Here is a 6349-nt window from a genome sequence, read left to right as displayed (position 1 = left end):
TCTTGGCTCACTGCAACCTCCGCCTCCCCACCCCGAGGTTCAAGGAATTCTCCTGCCTCAGCCTTCCAAGCAGCTGGGATTACAGGCACCTGCCACCATGCACAGCTGATTTTTGTATTTTTCGTAGAGACAGGGTTTCACCATATTGACCAGGCTGGTCTTGAACTCCTGACCTTGTGATCCACCTGCCTTGGCCTCCCAAAGTGCTGAGATTACAGGTGTGAGCCACCGCACCCGGCCTGTTTGTTTGATCTAGTCTAATCTTATTTTATTCTTTTTTTTTTTTTTTAGATGGAGTCTCGCTCTGTTGCCCAGGTTGGAGTGCAGTGGCACAATCTTGGCTCACTGCAACCTCCACCTCCCAGGTTCAAGCGATCCTCCTGCCTCAGCCCCCCACTAGTAGCTGGGATTACAGGCACGTGTCACCCCGCCCAGCTAGTTTTTGTATTTTTAGTAGAGACAGGGTTTTGCCATGTTGGCCAGGCTAACCTTGAACTCCTGACCTCAGGTGATCCACCCACTTTGGCCTCCCAAAGTGCTGGGATTACAGGTGTGAGCCACCATGCCAGCCTATTTTATTCTTATTTATTGTTCAGGAAATTGAATTTTTACAGTTCAGATCCAGAGTTAAGTGACTTACTCTAGGCCTACCAGAGCCTAATCTACTTCCATATATGAGGGAGCTGACATCATGGCACCCCGCGTGGGAGACAGAATCCTGTAGACCCTAACCCAGGGCTTTTCTGGGCCCCCAGCCTCAGGAGACTCTCCCTCTGCTCCTATCTGATATGTAGTCCTCACCAGAGCTGCGTCCACTGTGCCTCTTTGCCCTGTAGACATGGTGGATTCCCAAGCAAGCCTTGCAGGTAGTTTTCCTCCCCTGATAAAAACCTTTCCTAACACCTCAGCGTGACTGCCTGGTTTGCTGAACCTATTTTCCCTGACTGATTTGAGGTCAAGTAGAAAATCTTACCCTCACTTTGTGAGGGTTTTCAGACCTACCTCAACTTTTGGTTGTAGAAATCTGCATAAAGCCTTAGGAAAACAAAACAACCAAAACAGAATACAGCAGCTATTTTATTTTTCTTTTAATTTTTTTCCATTTTTGTAAATTATTTTATTTCTTCCTTGATGATTTAGAGGGACTATCTTCAAACCAGTACAAATATTTCATACATAATACCTAGCCAGTTTCTAACCAATTGAGTACTTTGTTGCATACTTTCAGCAAGAAATACATTAAATTTGAATAGTAAAGACATTACATAATTAATCAGGACACAATTAAAATTTACTTTAAATATTTCTGTGGGAGGGCCAGGTGTGGTGGCTCATGCCTGTAATCCCAGCACTTTGGGAGGCTGAGGCAGGCAGATCACCTGAGATCAGGAGTTTGAGACTAGCTTGGGCAACATGGGGAAACCCCATCTCTACTAAAACTACAAAAAATTAGCCGGGACTGGCGCAGTGGCTCACACCTGTAATCCCAGCACTTTGGAGGCCGAGGCAGATGGATCACAAGGTCAGGAAATTGAGACTATCCTGGCTAGCACGGTGAAACCCTGTCTCTACTAAAAATATAAAAAATTAGCTGGGTGTGGTGGTGGGCACCTGTAGTCCCAGATACTGGGCAGGCTGAGGCAGGAGAATGGCCTGAACCCAGGAAGCAGAGCTTTCAGTCAGTGAGCGGAGATCACGCCACTGCCCTCCAGCCTGGGCAACAGAGCGAGATTCCGTCTCAAAAAAAAAAAAAAAAAATTAGCCAGCGTGGTGGCGGGTGCCTGTAATCCCAGCTACTCCGGAGGCTGAGGCAGGAAAATCACTTGAACCTGGGAGGCAGAGGTTGTAGTGAGCCAAGATCGTGCCACTGCATTCCAGCCTGGGTGACAGGAGCGAGACTTCATCTCAAAAAAAAAATGTATATATATATACACACACACAAATACATATATATATATACACACATACATACATATATATATATTTCTTTGGGGGAGAGGACACCACACTTCTACTCAATAAAGAGAAACATTTTTATATTCCAGAGGTCTTTTATATTTTTAACACCTATTATGCCATGAATTCATGGGGAATAGGTTCCAGCAGCTCAGGCTCCCTCCCATTGGTTCTCACAAAGTGTGCTTCTCTGGATGGAGCAGGCTGGCGCTTCAGTCGAACCCAGGTACCTTTCTCTTTGGCTTCTTTCTTTTTCTGATCATTTTCCTTCACATGTTTCAGGAAGCTGGCTTGGCTCTTAGAGTACTTAATGTACTCAATACACTCATTAATTCTCTTGGCAAGAATCTTGCCCTTAATGTGTTTGTTTACAACAATGCCAACGGCGTGCTGGGTAACACTGCAGACTCTTCCAGTTTTGCCACGATAACACTTGTGGAGCATTCCTTTTTGAACAGTACCCATTCCGTTGATGTCTACAATATCACCTTTCTTATAGATGCGCATACATGTGGCCAAAGGAACAACTCCATGTTTTCTAAAGGGCCTAGAGAACATATATCAGGTGCCTCTCTTCTTTCCCTTTGTGTTCGTCATTTTGGAGAATTATTGGAAGATGGCGGTTCCTGCTGAAAGGAAGGAGCTATTTTATTTTTTGTTAGGCAGAGGCAGAAATGGATATCAGGGCCTGCTCAAGGGCACATGAATGTGTTGGCAGGTGTCTGTATGGAGGGGGACTGGGTGATGGGGAAAGTGGAAGGGTGGCAAAGTGGAGAGAGAAGAGGATATGGGAGTGAACAGATAAAAAAGAAACATTTAAAGGAATCATTTTGGGGGTTAAAAAAATAGCTCTAGGTGTGAAGGACTATACAATTTCCTGATACTTCATAACTGCTTCCCTCTAGCAATTGCTTCCCTCTAGCAAAACCTGATTCCGTGTGTTATCAGTCAATTGTGCTTTGTTCTGTAATCTTAGTTACACAGCGCCCAGTAAGAACAACAAATATATTGCACAAACACGTCTTTGTGGTAACACCACAATGAAGAATCTGTAAGAAATTTGGAATGAGTTTGCTAGGGCTTCCATAAGAAAATACTACAGACAAGGGGGCTTAAACAACAGAAATGTATTTGCTCGCAGTTCTGGAGGCTAAAAGTCCAAGCTCAAAGCATGGTAAGGTTTGGTTTTTTCTGAAGCCTCTCCTTGGCTTGCAGATGGCCGCTTTCTCGCTGGGACCCCACGGTCTTTCATCCATGCCTGCAAACATGTCTGTTGTCTCTCTCTGTCCAAATTTCCTCTTCTTATAAGGATATCAATCATATTGTATTAGGGCCCACTCTAAAGACTTCATTTTCACTTAGTCATGCCTTTAAAGAACTTATCTCCAAATACAGTTACATTCTAAGGTAATGCAGGTTAGGACTTCAACATAGGAATTTTATGGGGACACGATGTGGCCCATAACAAGTGTTTAGAGACTGTTCATTCTATACTGCATGACTATGACGCCAATCACACACTTAGATATTAAGGGTGTCTCCTCATTGACCCTGAGAGGTTTTATTATCTATAGAAATTGAGTGTCATGCCTTGGGCTGAGAACTTATCAGATGAAATGCCTTTAAAGAAAGTATTTGATTCCTCCCTTTCTTGTTAGGCACAAGCCAGGTGAAGCAAGAATAGGAGACCCCAAACTTCCTGTTTTCATTGTGTAGACAGCTCTACTGCAAAGATGGTCAATGTGCCTAAAACCAGAAGAGCTTTCTGTAAGAAGTGTGGCAAGCATTGGCCTTACAAAGGGCCCCAGAATAAGGGCAAGGATTCCCCCTATGCCCAGGGGAAGACTCGCTATGATCAGAAGCAGAGTGGCAACGGTGGGTGGACAAAACTGATTTTCTGGAAGAAGGCTGAAACAACCCAGAAGATTGTGCTAAGGCTGGAATGTAGTGAGCCTAACTGCAGATCCAAGGGGATGCTGGCCATTCAGAAACGCAAACATTTGTTTTTTTAAGACAGGGCCTCACTCTGTTGCTCAGGCTGGAGTGCAATCATGGCTCACTGCAGCCTTGACCTCCCTAGCTCAAGCAATCCGCCAACCCCAGCCTCTCGAGTAGCTAGGTCTACAGGCACACACCATTATTCTTGGCTAACTTTATTTATTTTTTGTAAAGGTAAGGGCTCACTATGTTGCCCATGCTGGCCTTGAATCCCTGGGCTCAAGTGGTCCTCCCACCTCAGCCTCCCAAAGCACTGGGATAATAGGCGTCAGCCACCACACCTGGCTGGGATTTTTTGGTGTTGTCTTTTTCATTTTGAAGAGAAAACGTTGAAGCTATAGAAAAATTACCTGTTCGTACCCCAAACCTCAGCATCATGCAATCTACGCAGGTAATGAACCTGCACATGTACCTGAATCTAAAATAAAAGTTGAAAAAAAAATAAAAATTACCAGTAGGAGAATTAATACAGTGATATTCTTACTTAAAAATCTTATGCTGACTTAAAGAATTTTGAAGGTCCCATTTCTCTTTCAAGTTGCCTTTTTGTCTTCTTTTTACAGGAATTAATTTTCATAGGTAGGAGATCCTGAAAGGGTTTGCAATATTTGCAGAAGCTGCTAATGCTGTAGAAACAGGTGCAGTGGCTGAGCATGGCTGAAAGGAGGTGGCAAGGAGAGATCACTGGTCAAGGTAGAGAGGGTGGGTGAGTGTCAAACTGTCCCTCACCTAAAATGCCTTGTGTATTTCCTGTTGGACTGTGGCACCCCTTCCTTCGCTCTTCGCTAGATCCGTTAGCATTTGTCAGGCATCTAACAAAAATGGGCTTGGCAACTGCAAATACACAGGTGAGTGATATCATCAACTCCCTGCCTGTGTGGCTTTACAGTTCAGCTGGGTTAGCTACTAAAAAAAAAAAGATTAAAAAAAATAGTCCCTTCCTTCCAAGCAGAGAGGTCCCTAAAGGAGTCATAACCAGTAAATCTCTTTCAGTCTCCAGAAAAAGACTTAAAAGATTGTAGGTTGGGTGTAGTGGCTCACACCTGCAATCTCAGCACTTTGGGAGGCTGAAGTGAGAGGATCAGTTGAGTCCAGATGTTTGAGACCAGCCTGGGCGGTAGTGAGACCTCACCTCTATAGAAAAATTAGCTGGGCCCCCATGGTGGCATGCACCAAGAGGCTGAGGCAGGAAGATTGTTTGAGCCCAGGAGGCAGAGGTTGCAGTGAGCCATGATTATTCTACTAAACTCCATCCTGGGCAACAGAGTGAGACTCTGTCCCCTGCCCTCCAAAAAAGGGTTGCAGTATAAAACTTTTATGAACTGAAGTAAAACTCCTTTCTATCTCTCCATATGCACACACTCAAATGAATCAGAAATATGAATTTTAGATCTTCCTTTAATGACCTAAGCAGTGAAAAACAAACAAGAAAAAGCATCGTTTACACATGCTCCCTGCTCCATTAGATGATAAACCACTTGGGGATAAGAAACAGGAGGAGGCCAGGCGCGGTGGCTCACGCCTGTAATCCCAGCACTTTGGGAGGCCGAGGCGGGTGGATCACAAGATCAGGAGATGGAGACCACCCTGGCTAACACAGTGAAACCCTGTCCCTACTAAAAACATACAAAAAAATTAGCTGGGCGTGGTGGCAGGCGCCTGTAGTCACAGCTACTTGGGAGGCTGAGGCAGGAGAATGGTGTGAACCTGGGAGGTGGAGCTTGCAGTGAGCCGAGATCGCGTCACTGCACTCCAGCCTGGGCGACAGAGTGAGACTCCGTCTCAAAAAAAAAAAAAAGGAAACAGGATGTGTACTCTATAGCCCCGTGCATTCTTTGCATGAAGCAGATACTCGATATATATTCACTGATTGAATCTGAATCTCCAAGAGGAAAGATAATTTAACCAAAACCACTACGGTCCTTAAAAAACATCATCACTGTGTCAGACTGTGGAAGGAGGTGAGGCCTGATAACTCGATAGAAAGCCCAGGTGACTGTAGGGAAGATGGAACTCCTTTTTCTTCAAGGGCATCTAGAAGTCTTTGCTCTTTTTTAAGTAATGAGTTGGAGACAAGGGTCTGACAATGAGTTCCACCTGCCCTTCCTGCTGCCACTCCAAGGCATGGACTTGAGTAGCGGATAGCTGAGGTATAATGGCTTTGTGGCCTACTCTCCATCAGTAGTAACCCAGGGTAACCCAGGGCTGCCTCTGAAACTGCCAGACTCAGAGTTAAATCCAATCAATTCAACAGATACTTACTGTGTTGTTCATAATAACAGATATCACAGTTGTTGTTATTCAACAGATATTTATTGTGTTGCAGAAGAGTGCTCATTTAGATCATAATTAGAGAACCCTGGAATCGGGAGAGGTAGCTTGGAAGAAGATTAGC

General features: G+C 44.6%; 1 pseudogene; it reads right to left on the bottom strand.

The window, feature by feature from the left end:
* Window positions 1-2070: 2070 nt before the first annotated feature.
* LOC105517338 lies at window positions 2071-2559 on the bottom strand (annotated as a pseudogene).
* Between the last annotated feature and the right edge of the window lie 3790 nt (window positions 2560-6349).

Source organism: Colobus angolensis, unplaced genomic scaffold (assembly GCF_000951035.1).
Source record: "Colobus angolensis palliatus isolate OR3802 unplaced genomic scaffold, Cang.pa_1.0 Scaffold3, whole genome shotgun sequence".
In the NCBI taxonomy this organism is placed as follows: Eukaryota; Metazoa; Chordata; class Mammalia; order Primates; family Cercopithecidae; genus Colobus; species Colobus angolensis.
Note: the sequence above shows the minus strand (reverse complement) of the source record. Positions and strands in the feature narration are given on the sequence as shown.